The sequence below is a fragment of the Stenella coeruleoalba genome, assembly GCF_951394435.1.
Source record: "Stenella coeruleoalba genome assembly, chromosome: 12".
In the NCBI taxonomy this organism is placed as follows: Eukaryota; Metazoa; Chordata; class Mammalia; order Artiodactyla; family Delphinidae; genus Stenella; species Stenella coeruleoalba.
This window is the reverse complement of record NC_137158.1, coordinates 69,905,284-69,920,419: the sequence shown is the minus strand read 5'-3', so window position 1 is coordinate 69,920,419 and position 15,136 is coordinate 69,905,284. Positions and strand designations below refer to the sequence as shown.

General features: G+C 42.2%; 1 protein-coding gene across 2 annotated transcripts in view; it reads right to left on the bottom strand.

The window, feature by feature from the left end:
- The window catches only part of STX11 (syntaxin 11), a 38,381-nt gene extending 24,319 nt beyond the window's left edge, over positions 1 to 14,062 (bottom strand). For both annotated transcript variants that reach the window (XM_079938850.1, XM_079938849.1), the window contains exon 1: positions 13,848 to 14,062. The gene's annotated coding sequence lies outside the window, so the exon portion shown is untranslated. The remainder of the gene's footprint in view (positions 1 to 13,847) is intronic.
- Positions 14,063 to 15,136: the final 1,074 nt, after the last annotated feature.

Here is a 15,136-nt window from a genome sequence, read left to right as displayed (position 1 = left end):
ATTTTGTGAGTATCTATTGTACTATGTGCCAGGAAATAAGAGGGGATGAGGTTAACTCAGTGGGCAAAAGAGTCATGGTCTCAGTCCTTTAAAAATATATATTTTAGGGCTTCCCTGGTGGCACAGTGGTTGAGCGTCCGCCTGCCGATGCAGGGGACACGGGTTCGTGCCCTGGTCCGGGAAGATCCCACATGCCGCGGAGCGGCTGGGCCCGTGAGCCATGGCCGCTGAGCCTGCGCGTCCAGAGCCTGTGCTCCGCAACGGGAGAGGCCACAACAGTGAGAGGCCCGCGTACCGCAAAAAAAAAAAAAAAAAAATATATATATATATATATATTTTTTTTTTAGATAAGCAAAAAATGTTTATAGAAAGCTTTTTTTTTTAAAATTTATTTATTAATGGCTGTGTTGGGTCTTCGTTTCTGTGCGAGGGCTTTCTCCTGTTGTGGCAAGCGGGGGCCACTCTTCATCGCCGTGCGCGGGCCTCTCGCTATCGCGGCCTCTCTTGTTGCGGAGCACAGGCTCCAGACGCGCAGGCTCAGTAGTTGTGGCTCACAGGCCTAGTTGCTCTGCGGCATGTGGGATCTTCCCAGACCAGGGCTCGAACCCGTGTCCCCTGCATTGGCAAGCAGATTCTCAACCACTGCGCCACCAGGGGAGCCCAGAAAGCATTTTTAAAGACATAAATGAAAATTTCAAAAATGTGAAATAAGACTTTTGAAATATTTAAAATACAGGTATAGCTGAAACTAAACTTATGTAACTTGCTCATTCTCAACAATTTAAAGACATAACTATGAAGACAATGAGGGAAATACATCTTCAGTTGTCTGTGTAATTACAAAATTTTTCTTAATTTCAATAACTGGTGTCATCTATGACATGAAGATATAACAGCTTAGAATTTAAATCATGCTGCAAAGTCGAATAAACCTGCAGTGGATTCCCAGCTCTCAGCAAATTGGAAAAACACTATCCATCTCCAGGGGCGCTCAGTAAGGTGCCTGAGACACAGTGAGTGAGTTCTCAACAAAGGCAAGTATTTTCTCACATGATACTTATGGTTTTACTAATGTTGGTAAACATACACACTCTCCGTAACTATCAACAGGAAAATCTGTAAATGAGAGCTACTCACTTTTAACTTCACTGCCCTTAGTCTGTCCTGGCCCAAAGAAACTCTACTACGGCCACGTCATCCTGCCCTGCAACCAGAGATATCTCACCCCTCCCAATCCCTATCCAAATTCAAAACTTGCCCACTTAGGGACTTCCCTGGTGGTCCAGTGGCTCAGAATCCAAGCTCCCAATGCAGGGCACCCGGGTTCGATCCCTGGTCAGGGAACTAGAACCCGCATGCCGCAACTAAAAGATTCCGCATGCTGCAACTAAGACCCAGCGCAGCCAAATAAATAAATACATATTAAAAAAAAAAAAAGACAAAAAACTTGGGACTTCCCTGGTGGCGCAGTGGTTAAGAATCCGCCTGCCAGTGCAGGGGACAAAGGCTCGAGCCCTGGTCCGGGAAGATCTCACATGCTGCAGAGTAACTAAGCCCACGAGCCACAACTACTGAGCCTGCGCTCCGCAACAAGAGAAGCCACTGTAATGAGAAGCCCACGCACCACGACGAACAGTAGCCCCTGCTCGACGCAACTAGAGAAAGCCTGTGCGCAGCAATGAAGACCTAACACAGCCAAAAAATTAATTAACTAAAAAAAAAAAAGAAAAAGCTTGCCCACTTAAACATCCCAATCCTATGTTCCATTCTCTACTTTTTTAAGGCAGTAAATAGCTATTTTGATGAATGTATCTGTTCTTATGTTTTAGTAGCTTAACATACTACTCAATCCAGAAAACACACTTGTATGTTTAAAGAAGACCTATATTCTGGGTAAAATGGCAAATTAAACATTACTTTTGTTCCCTTCCAAAATTCCACTAAAGGAACTTTTGAAAAGGCATACACCAATGAGGTAAAAAACAAGATAGAAGAGAGCAGCAACAAAATTTTGGAAGTCGTAAAGCAAATGGGCAGTGACAACTAGCCCAGCAGATACAAGAAAGTTGAATCCTAAGCAAAGAGTGGAGAAGGCCAAGAAATGATTACACCATAAATAAGTACTCAAAGGTTCAGGAACCAGAATTGAAGGCAGAGTACTTACGGAAAACGAGGTGATGGTGGCGGGGTAACAACAAATATGTTTGGTTAGAAGCCTTTTTAACAAGTGAGTGTATCCACCATCCCCTGTCCTACCCTGGCAGGAGAGGAGCAAGGCTAGCCTCTGAATGTAGACTGGGTTAGAGATACCCACCTGGAGAGAGGAGGATTAAGTGAATGTTTTTATAGGGAATGTTGGACCTCCAAGCCCTCTGTTCACCTACCATCCAGCACACTGACCTATGTCCTATAGGCAGAAGAATGGAAGACCATTTTCCATAAAGTAGAAAGAAAGAAAAAGAAGTAAAAAATAACAGAAAAGATGAGGAATTTAGGGGTCCAATCCTTTAAGTTCAAATTCCAAATAATAGGAATTGCAGAGAGAGGACATTATACAAGGAGAGAGAAAGAGACAGAGAGAAACAGATCACCTACAAAACATTAAAGGTCAAAACACTTAAAACTAATGGAACATGGGACTTCCCTGGTTGCACTGTGGTTAAGAATCCGCCTGCCAATTCAGGGCACACAGGTTCGAGCCCCGGTCCGGGAGGATCCCACATGCCATGGAGCAGCTGGGCCCGTGTGCCACAACTACTGAGCCTGCACTCTAGAGCCCACAAGTCACAGCTGCTGAGCCTGCGAGCCACAACTACTGAAGCCTGCATGCCTAGAGCCCGTGCTCCGCAACAAGAGAAGCCACTGCAATAAGTCCACGCACCATGACGAAGAGTAGCCCCTGCTTGCCGCAACTAGAGAAAGCCCGCGCTCAGCAATGAAGACCCAACACAGCCAAAAATAAAAATAAATAAAAATTTATTTTAAAAAAAGCTAATGGAACAATGCCTTTTAAACTTTTGAGGAAGATGTATTTTCAACCCAGAATTCAATCAAACCATCAATCAAATGTGAGAGTAGAATAAAGACATTCTCAGATTTACAAAGTCTCAAAATTTTTTTATATCCTATGTTCTCTTTCTCAGGAAATAAGGAAATGAAGCAGAAAATATACAAAATAAAGAATCCTAACGTGAGTTTTAACAGAGGAAAGAGGCAAAGGCATTCCAGGATGATGGCAAACGGAAACTCTAAGATAATAACTATGAACCTGGCTGAAAAGATATCTGTCTAGATTAGGTGAGTAGGCGGCAGGAGAGATTTCTTCAGAAAAATGAAACTGATAGAATGCCTTATGGGTCAAAATTGCTGGAGCAGAGATTTAGACAATTTGGGGTTGAGTAGGTTGTGAGTGTAAATGAAACTAACAACAACAATAAAAACCAATTAACTTCCAGAAAAAACATTATGTAGTTGCAGGAAATAATCATGATATAATACATGGCTCAGCTGTGACTAGCATTTTCATAATCATAAAAATAAAATCATGGAATACTGATCTAACAAGTTAGAATGGAATTGTGTTGGGAGGATGGGAGGAGGGGACAGAAAGGGTGCGTGTCTGGGGAAAAGGTGTGAAAATGAGCTAAAACACCATCTTCCATACAGAGCAGTCAATAGGTCATGCCTAAAACAAAACAAAAAACAATCAAGAAATAGTAACAGAAGAGTGTTATTTAGAGACATGAATATAAATACTAAAAGAAACAGCAAAAATAGTCGAAAATAGTTGCCTTTCGGAAGGGGGAAATTAAACAGACTTTTTGTCATTAGACTTTTATTTTTCATTAAATGTTTTATGGAACTAGTTGACTCTAATTATGTATGAGTAAGTTTGATGAAACTAAAAACTAGAGAGAGAAAGAGGAAAGAAGGAGGGCAGGAAGGGACGCAGAAAAGAAGGGTGGGAGGGAAGAAAGCAGGAAGGAAGAAAAAAGGCTTTCTAGATATCCAAAACACTAATCCAAAGGGCAATGGTGTGAATTTATGAGTTTGGCTTGGCGCTAAGCAGGAACTCTTTAGGAATCCTCCGTCTTGTCTGCTCACTTCTTTCTCTCTCTCTTTCTCATATAAACATCTCTTTACAGGTTCTGCTTTAGACTGAACACTTATACACATTTATAAGTGGAATCTGAAACTCTCCTCAAGTTAATATTTTGACTGAACTAAATCCAAAATTCCTGCCAGGGTTAAAAAAAAATCTGAAAAAGAAAGTGATCCTAAAATAAAGCTCAAATAATAAATAATTAATTTTTTTAGAAATTGAAAAGAACACAGCACTGGTGAAGCGGGGGAAGCCCTAGCAGATATTAACACCTATTATAAGACAATAATTAAAAGCGTGATACTTTTGCCAACCTGAAAATTAGATAAATGGACACAAATAAAACATGGAGAAATATACCAATTATATATAAAATATTAGTTTATGAAGAAGCAGCCATCAAAAAATAATAGGGGAGGAAAAAATTTAAGCAACTAGATGATGTAATTGACTAGCAAGAATGTATTTCTCTCTAATCCTTACCAAAGACCCCATAATATACCTCAAGAACATCAAAGAATTAAAAATGCAAACATCAGTAACAGAAGTATTACTAGAAAATAAAGTGGAATATTTATCAGTACTCTGGGATAATAACTTTCTATGGGATTTGAGGTTGTGGAAGAACTCTCAAAGAAAAAGACAACCAAATCTGATTATATAAAATTTGAAATCTCTATGCAACAAGAAAGAATGATAAATACTAAAAATTAAAGCAAGAGATTGGAAGAAAATATTTGCACAAAACATAATAGACATTAGGTAGGTACACAAAATTATGTGAATAGACAACCTCAACTGATAAGACGATATACAGAAAGACAATCACAGGAGATAAAATATTCTCAATAAAAATATGAAATGATAGTATCTGCTCTTTAGCAAATAAATACAAATTAAAAATAAGATATTAATTTAGACTTATTAACGTAGACAAAAATGAGGGGGGGAAATCACAATACAATGTTTATCGATGCTTTAGTTACTAGATGGAAAGAATAAAATTGAAAATACTATTGTGTATTTATGCTGCTGTCAGTGGTAGGTGTAGGTATCTAGATGTCAACAGAAAGGAGAAAATGTTCGTGGCACTCTAAGTTTCAGCAAAGGGCAATTAATACCTTGAGAAGTTTTCTAATTAAACAACAACAAAATTATGCTGACTACATGGAATTTTCTTCTACAAACTGTTAAGCTTTTCAGATGAGTTGACACTACTATAGTTTTGACTCTTTAAGGGATAAGCTTCATCCTCTAAAGAGTTCTACATTTCCAAAAGGAGAAAAATATTACAGTTCACCACCATAGCTTTTTATTAAAAAATTCTCATTCTCAATGAAAACATAAAAGTTGACATAATTTACAAAAGTATTCAATTGGATTCACAGTGGTTAAACTCGTCACCCACCTACACTGCAGCAATAAACCAAGCTCGAACTATGCAAAATAGAAAGTGTAAGAACAAATGTTTAGAATTATTTCCTCACCATTCATATACTCCCTATATACAATATTTATAGTAAAAGCAAGAAAAAAATTAGAACATATATTGAGTATTACTTGCAATACCAAGGAATATGCCAAAGCATGGAAGTAAAGATGTGAGAAAACATTGCAGATGGTCATCATAGGACATCACATGTCCATTCACTTAAAAATCACACTTCCAGTCTGAGTTATATTTCACTTGCACTATAGTCTTTAATTCCAGTTTTTAGTATCAACGTTGTTTTGAGATGCTGGATGGTGTAGATATGTTTATGTTGACTTAAATGAGATACAGCAGAGCATTCTACACCTGCATCTACATCTAGTAAACGCTGCCCCATGATGACTTAATCCTCCCTTCTCTGCGATCAGCCAAATGGATGGTATCCTTTTTTTCTTTTTTTGAACCAGGGACTGAACCTGGGCTTTGGCAGTGAACGTGCCAAGTCCTAACCACTGGACTGCCAGGGAATTCCCCAATGGATGGTATTAGCATCCATTGGGGAATTAGCATGAGCTGAGCTGCTAAACCAGGTAGAGGCTACCAACTGCAATACAAGTGTTGCATCCCCTCTCAGCAGAGCTGAGAAAGTGAAGTGGAAAGATGAGAAGTCAGAGCAGACACTGACCTCTAAGCAAAGGTTCTGCAACCTTGGTCTATAATAAGACCCAAAGGCAAATCTGTCAAGCGCCCTCCTAGGCCATAATCATCAGATTCTTAAAATTAACTCTGAAAAAGCTGTAATATAATCTCATGATTTTCAGAGCTTTAAGTTTACATCATTTTACTGTATATTACATATTAAAATATTAACAAATTAGCTTCTAGCAATGGCACATGGAAAGAGACACACAGAAACTTCCTTCCCTGTTCCTCAGCATCTATTTTATTCAATAAATGAAGGAGTCATTTTCTTGTTCTCTCTTTGCCAGTGTGTGCACTCACATACTATAAACACACACCACGCACACACACACACATGCATGTGAAGGATGGGTCAGTTTTGAACTACAGAGACCAAAAGATCTTCCTTTGTTTAAAAAGAGGTCCCTTGTCTTATAACCAAAGCCAGGCTCATAGCTTCTATTTTTATATAAATTGTGTTTCATAAGAGTGGGACACTTTCTCTGACCTTAGATTAAGCTGCGTTCCTGACTCCATGATCTCACACTTTCTTATACCTCCTCTTTCCTAATATTCATCATATTCCATTGTTAATTGTTTCATTGCTTGTCTTCTTTGCTTGCCAATAAGCTCCATGGGGTCAAGGGCTGTACTTACTGTGTTTTCCATGCACCCCAAAATGTCCAGCTAATAGAAGAGGCTCAATAAATATCTGTTGAATAACTATGCTTGCTAGACTGATTATGTCTTTCGATCCTTTTTGATGAGGCTAGGTGTCCTGTACACCAAGATGAAGAAGACAGTCATTGCCCTCAAGGTGCTCACAGGCTGGTAGGGAGGATAATGATAAAAAAATGTAATAATAGGGGGACATATGGGTTTACTTTCTGAGCTCAGTAGAAAATGGTGAACTCAACTGGATAAGGGGAAGGGAAGGCTTCCTAGAGAAGGTGATGTCTGAGCTGATTCTAAACGGTTTAACAGGGGTTAGCGGGCAAGGAGAAGGGGAAGGGACCAGGCAGAGACAACCTGAGCAAAGGCATAAAGCATTGAAGGTATAGGAACTAGAGCAATTTGGTACTGCAGGAGTGAACCAAACATATCAATATGTGCTAGGAGTTTTACCAGATTATTCTTTAGGTGACTAACATTTCCGACAATGACCTGACTCAAATTCAGTGTTTTTCCTTTTGAAGAAAAATAATTATTCCCCATTTCAATGAATCAGATAATATATTTTCCTGACACAGTTAATGTGTCTCATCCTATTAGACAGTCATTTAAAGCTTTAAGACAGCACCTCAAAGTTTCATCTGGCATAAGATTTTTCTGGAAAATCTTACTCTCCTAGGAAGTTTACTGATTCTTATAAATTCACTGATCCCCCCCCCACCCCGGCTTTTATCTACAACTATTCCAGGAATTTGGCATCTCTCCCCCAGTTATCAAGATAGTAAAAAGCCAAGCCAGAAACATCTGCCTCTCTCCAGCAATCCTGGTCAGAAGCCAGCCAAGGAATTTGGGCCAGGCTCCCCATTGGCCACACCAGGAATATGCTATGAAAGACAAGGGGTGAATATCACTATATCAAGCCTGCTGGGATTAAGGCTCAGGTGCTCCTCTGTTCCACAGTTCCCATGGCTTCTTGCTAATCTGAAAAATTCCAATAGGCTTGGTCACCCTCAAGGGCATAATGGTTCAGGGCAACGGGTCTTAAACCATAGCATGGATCAAAATCATCTGGGGAAAATGTGTTGAAAATGTCGATTCATGGGCTCCACTTTTAAAGATTCTGTTCTAGTAGATCTTGAAAGTTGGCCTGGACTTCCCTTTCTGTTTTCTTTTTGTTGTTGTTCCTTGGTTCATAGAGGATGTTTTAAAATATCTCAGGCAATTCTGATCTTATAACCTACAGGCTACATACTGAGATTCACTGGAACAGTCTGGGGCCTGTCAAAGGCTTATAAAAAAGGGAAAGGGGAGGATGGAGAGAAGAGAGAGAAAATGTAGCTTAATATCACAAAATTGTTTACCATTTAACAAGGGTAAAGCCTTGAATTGCAGCAAAGACCAGCACTTCTGTCGGTGGTCTGGACAGCCTGGGTGTTTGGTTAGCTTTCTCTACTGTGCACCCCACTCCACTCATCCTAGCCAAGCCTCACCTGGCTCTTCTGCGACTAATCTTCCCAGGATGAAGGCTACTGTCTTCTTGCTCTCTGGTTGGCTATTTGAAATCCTTAAGGGCCTTAATGCCAGCTTTCTGGGCTTCACTCATCAGGGCAATGATCTGGGTTAGAAAGAAACGGCAAGGCCCTCGCAGAGAACGCTGTCTTCCAGAGAAATGTAGTGGATGATGTGATACTCAGATCCCTTCACGACCAAGGCCCCTGTTCCCCCGGCTGCCAGGAACATTGGCTGCGGAAGGTTCACAGCTCCAGGAATTGCCCTTGACTAAAGGGAGTTGCTTTGTCCAAGATTACACTTTCTGCCTGAATGCAGGCCACGTGATGTTGGCGATACAGTGACCAGCTCCCTTGCTTCATGGTGGCAGAACGATTCTGAAGGGCCATCCCACCTCCAAAGCTCCCCACTGTTGAGACCACCATTGTACGTGCGCTGCAGTTAATTCTTCCCTCTGCGAAATCCTGCTGCCCTCCCTCCCTGCCAAGTGTTATTCCCAGGGCACCTCCTCATAAATTTCTTGTGTGCAAATCTCAGAGTTTGTTTCCAGGAAACCTGACCTAAGGTACTGGACTTGCCTCTTTTAGTCAAGTAGTGAGAGCACAGCATACTGGGCCTCTGCACCTTACTTCTTGGGTAACGTTGGGTGGTCCCCTAATCTCTCCCAGGGTCTCTTTCCTCATCTATAGAATTCGAATACAGACAACAATAGTAATAATACTTATTATATCTGTTTTGCCAGGCTTTTATGAGAATTAAAGGAGAAAATATCCATGAGAGTACTTCGTAAGTAATGAAGAACTGTACAGTCTTGTCAGCTGACATCACTATATGTTGGTTTACCATGTGATAATCAGGAAAGAGGAGAGGAAGAAGTGGGATATCTACTAATATTATACAATTCATCTTACACACTGTGCCTGACTTTATCTGAAATTAAAAGATTTGTGTCACTAGTCAATACACCCAGGCACATAATAGAAAATTTAAAAAAAAAACAACCCAGGAGGTGAGACATGCATTGCTGCAACCCTGAAACTGAAACAGAAGTGACAACAATCCTTGTTCACTCTTTTTCCATATGAAGATAGCAGGAGAGTTATTTCCACTACTCTGAAAAGTCAGAATTCACATGATTACCCAAAAGGTTATGCAATGAGCAATGAAATGTCATTTTATATCTCTGAACAGAGAAACAAGTAAAACAACTGGGTATACAAAATGGGGAACACTTTTCTAAGCAACTTGTTATTTCTGGATTACCTTGATACCGTATCCACTAAAAAGAAAAAAAAAGTACATTAACTGAAAACATTTAATTAGCTCAAGAAAGATAACTGGAAATTACCAATCCTAAAACGTCTCCCTACTAAAAATTACCAAATTATTGAGTCTTACAAAGAACTTGAATGAGATGCACAGATAATGTCTGGTATCCACAGACTCAGAAGGAGTGACCAGCAAATGACTTACTCTGACAGACGGTTTCATTATCAGCAAAAGTCACAGAATGGTTAGCAATCGGAGGCTTAGAGACCTACCAGAGCCCCTAACTCTCGCAATGCTCCGCTCTCAGGGAAACCACAGTCAAAATGAGGAGGCCAGACAAACCCACATGAAATATTAACCAAAACCCTTCCCTGTATTGTTCTCTGAGCACTGAATGAATTACAGGCAGGCATAGAGGAATTTAGACCAAGGGGTAAACATGTGGGCTGGATCACCCCGGAAGGCTTCATGTCAAGTCTCATATAATGAGAAACTATAAATATCTAGATTTCCTGGTAAAGCTAAAGAAATGCTGAATGAAACATTTTGTTTGTACGTGGAGAAAACATTTCAAAACTTCTAGTTTTAGATATTTGAACATTTTCAAACTTCAGTGAGTTTGCTGATTCATTTAGGTACAACATTAATTCAACGTCTATAATCCTTACATGGTCCAACGTAGAGGCCCCTGAGGAAAAAGAGAATTAGACCATGTTTGCTGAAGAAAACATGGGGGGGAGGGAGGGGTGCCACAGCACAACAGGACCAGAGGGAGCCCCATCTCATGTATTGGTTGGGCTATTCCTGGTTGAGGGAGAATTGTCAGGATCAGGAGAGTGACTCTACTTTGAGTTCACCACAGTGTCTAAAACATCATTCATTCATTCATTCATTCACTCGTTCATTCATAAAGACACCGTATCAGAGCAGAGTGGTTAAGAATGCAAGATCTGCAAAGGGGAAAGGTGAGGAGGAAGGATAAATTGGGAGTTTGGGATTAACATATACACACTACTATATATAAAATAGATAATCAACAAGGACCTACTGTATAGTACAGGGAACTCTACTCAATATTATGTAATAACCTATGTGGGAAAAGAATCTGAAAAAGAATCGATATATGTATATGTATAACTGAATCACTCTGCTGTACACCTGAAACTAACACAAAATTGTAAATCAACTCTAATATAAAATAAAAATCATATCAAAAAAAATTTTTAAAAGCAAGCAAGGTCTGGAACCTGACGCTTGGGATCAATTTCCTGGCTCTGACAATTACTAACACTGCACTTCCTTCACCAGTGAAAAGTAGTTAACTATAGTACCTACCTCACAGAATTGCAATAAGGAGTAAAAGACTTGATTCACGTAATGAGCCTAGAATAGTGCCTAGAACATAATACGCACTCAATAAACTTTAGCTATTGTTAGTATTCATTCAAAAATGTTTCACGAGTACTGACTATATGCCAAATGCTGTGTGAGATCCTCATCATCCTTGAAACCAAACCAACTCTTCCATTTATGTTCCTACCTTAGTCATTAACTAGAAACGCAGGAGTCATCCTAACCTCCTCCTTCTCCCTCATTGCCCAATTCTGGGTTCTGTGGCCAGGTTCCACCTACTGAACATCTGTCAGCTCCTTCCCTCTTTTCCATTCCTCACTGTCACTACTTGACTCGAGCCTTCTTTAATTTCTCATCTTGAATATTACAACAATCTCCTCTGTGTCTCCCTAAGGCCAGTGCCACTCTCATCCAATCTATTCTCTCTCTTGATTCTAAGTTGTCTTTTTAAAACAGGTATCTGACAATATCATTCGATTGACTAAAGTCCTTTACAGGATAAACTCTGAGCTCTTACATGACACACGGACCTTCGTGACCTGGCCCAGCCTGTCTCTCCAGGCCCCTCCCCAGCTGGTGTCCACCCCCAAACAGGCTGATCCTTCTGCTGGGTGGTCTAGTCCTCCATCCGCTGATGACTCCTCCTCTTACATTAAGGTTCATTATTTAATGAATACTTACTGCCTAACACTTATCATGACTGAAGCCTGTGCCAAGTTCAGGGAGTACAATGATGAAGATCACACTCAACCCCTTCTCATAGAAAAAGTAATTTTGACGCTCTTGAGAGAGAAATAAAGTATGGAAATTAAGGTAAAGTTGTCTCCAATTTACCACCGTTTCCGTCACTAGTTGGATATCTTACGGAATTGGAGAAGCTGAATATATTCTGGTATCAGGTCCAAAAGCACCTCAGCATGATTCCAGTCCCAACAGTGGATTTACTCATTTTGAGTCATACAGCTATAATGCGTTAGAAAAGGTTGATTTGAACTATAAAAAACAGTGATCAGAAAGTTGCTTCAATATAGAGTTATAACGTTTTTATGCCATTAATCAGTCACTTAAAAATGCCTGTGACTGTCTAGGCGTAATAACAGGCTAGACTTATTTTTACATGGTTATTAGATAACATGAAATATAGTCAATTCAGAATCTCTAAAAATCATGCCTTTCTAATTAATATATTTTTAAATCACTTATTGAAAGAAACACTGACGAATAAGCTCAACAGGCTGCCTACAAAGACAAGTAGATGATTAAACCCAAAACCTTCCTCGTTCTTCCAGAAATGATGATGCACTTCATTGAAAATCCCAGATCTGCAAGAACTTCAGTCATATTGGGACAGAGGCTCTACTGTGGGCATAGATCTGTCATTGCACTCACCTCCTTCTATTAGATTTTGCAGTGGATTTGCCAGGCTTCTACACCAGTCTTTAGGGCTCTTGTCAGCAAGATCCTGTCTTATTCTCAACTGTATAACCAGAGCTCGGTAAAGAGACTGGCACAGAGAAGGTGCCCAATGACTGTCTGCTGGGCTGAATTCAGCTCAACTCAGCTCCAACAGTGATGCTGTCCACTTCTCTATTGTGTCCCTTCCTAAGAGCTGCTAACCTGCTGCAACAGACCTATCAGCTTCAACATTTTAATTTCTTAGCTCCAATTGGTATCCACCATCTTCACAACTTTTCATGTGGCACTAACTTACTAAAGACAAACTGTCCAAAATATCTTGATTCAGAGTGACATACAATCACCAGGTAATGTGACATACTTCTACAACACCATCCCAATGAAAGTAATAACAAACCAGTTATTGAAGAGTGAAATTAATTTTCTCTTGGGCCTCTGTGGCAAAGCGCATGATTTTAATGGTTATCTTACATCAGTCTAGTGACCCTAGCTGGTATGCTGTACCATCAGGTGCTCTTGGAAACAAAACTTTAAACTGTTACTTCCTATACCACCAGCCCCAGTTTAGCAGCGCCTGCATTTCACATCTTAATTTTATTTTAAATACAGCCAGAGCAAACCTCACTTTTCAAAAGTTCATTAACAAAGTCTCACAATTAAGAGAGTAGCGCTATGACTCATTTTTGGATACCCGTGTGGAAATAACAACTCCTCCCTTTGCTGAGAAACGGCTTAAACAATTGCATGAGAACCACAGGAAGTAATACAGATCTTGGCTACTATGAGCCGAGTCTAGATAGAATTCCCTCTCGGGACGGTGTGGTGCTTCTACGCGCTGCCACTACCTGTTGTCCCCATTCTTCTAAAAAGAAAACAGTCTTATGTGGGCTTGGAAGGAACTATTTCAAGGCAGTATCAACTTCTCCGTATTTCTTGGCTCCTGAGTCATACTGCCAAGTTCAAGTCAAGAAGTCCCCATTCTGGTATTTTTGAGAAAGTGCAACCTAATAGGAAGTGAAGAGATGATCAAACCGAAGTAATGCCTCAACTAATTTTTTTTTTTTAAAAAATCAGCCTTTCGACTCAAAAACAAAAGTAGTCTTGGGTGGATACTGTATAAGGGAAGCCTACAACAGGTTACCTCTGAAATCATTTCTATGAAGCCCTAAATGCGCAGTCCCTTGTCCACTGGGAGAAAAAGCAATCACTCCGCTCGGTATTAGGAACCCAAATGCCGTGTTCCCCGACGTGCCGAGAGGCGGCAAGAGACCCGACATCCCCCCAAAGGCATCCCTCGTGTCCCCGACCAAGCGAGTCGCCCCACAGCTCTCAGCGCACAGCCTAGCGGGGCGCGTCCTCGCTCCTAGGGGCGGTGAACGAGAGAAAAAGAGACCCAAGGCGAGAAACACAAACCAGGAACGGGACCGCGCGTGCGAACCGAGAAGCCCTCTCCAGTGGGCGCCCGTGCCACGCTGGGCGCCGGGCGGGGATGGAAACCCGTGGCGCGACTCCTGGCGGATGGGCTCCCGGCGCCTCCAGCAGCTCCACTGCGACCGCCCCAGCTCCGCGCCACTGCCACCGCCGCATCTGGGCGCCAGCCCGGCACCCCGGGCGTCGGAAGTTCCCACAGTACAGGACCAGGCCCCGCCCCCGGACGGCGGCGCCGGATCCCCGCGCGCCCCGCCCCGCCCCGCCCCGCCCCACCCTGCCCTACCCCGCCCCGCCAGCAGCCAGGGTGCTCCGAACCACTGGGACCCCTCCCGCTCTCGCTTCCGCTTCCTCCCACTCCTGTGCGCCCCCGGATGCTCTGGGCGGAGGAGCTGAGAGCCGCGGAGTGCGCCGCCCGAGGCACGTAACCCCTTTTCCTAGCCACCTCCTCCTTGGCCGCCCCCCAGCGCCGGGGGCGTGGCCCAAAGGCGCGGGACTTTCCGCCGGGATCCCCCTGCGCTGGTGACGTTTGCTGGCCGTGCCGGTGCGTTTCCCGCGCGGTTGTGAGTGCTGGGGTGACTGAGAGGGGCTGCGGCCGGCTCTGCACCTGCCGCGCGACCCTGTCGGCGGGTCCCCCCGAGGCTGAGCACCGCCTTCCCAGAACCCACCCGGATTCAGCCCTTTCCAGTGAGCTTTAAACGCCAGCCCGGTTCATTCATTCATTCGTTCGTTCGATACTAACCTAGCGTCCACACAAGTGCTGAGGATACTGCGTGGCCAAAAGCACCGCCAAGACATTGCCCTCAAGGACCCGGCATTCCAGTGAGGAAAGATGAACAGATAAAGTGTTTATCATGTGAGGTTAGTGGTATCTTGAAAAATAAGGCTGAGGCTTAAAAAGTTAGAAAGTGCTCGAAAAGGGGGGTGAAAAAAAGACCTACATTGATGGGGAATGTCAAAGAAATGCAGGAGCCAACAGAAAGAGCTCCCAAAGCCAAAGGAGGAGCAACTTGAACAACAAAATGAAGTAGTATTAGATTACAACTGAAGTAAGAACAAACAAAAAACCCCAAAACAACCTCCCCCGCCATGAGTCCATAGCAATAAATGGTTGGATAGGGAAGTGGTGAAGAGATAGGCTCTCCTTCAGAAGAATTCCTAGTAACTTGTGTGGATACTCCACCCTCAAGGAGTAGAAGCCTAACTTCCCACTCCTTAAGTACAAGGGGCTCATAGTGACTTTCTCCCCAGAAGTACAATATGGAAAAGGCGGG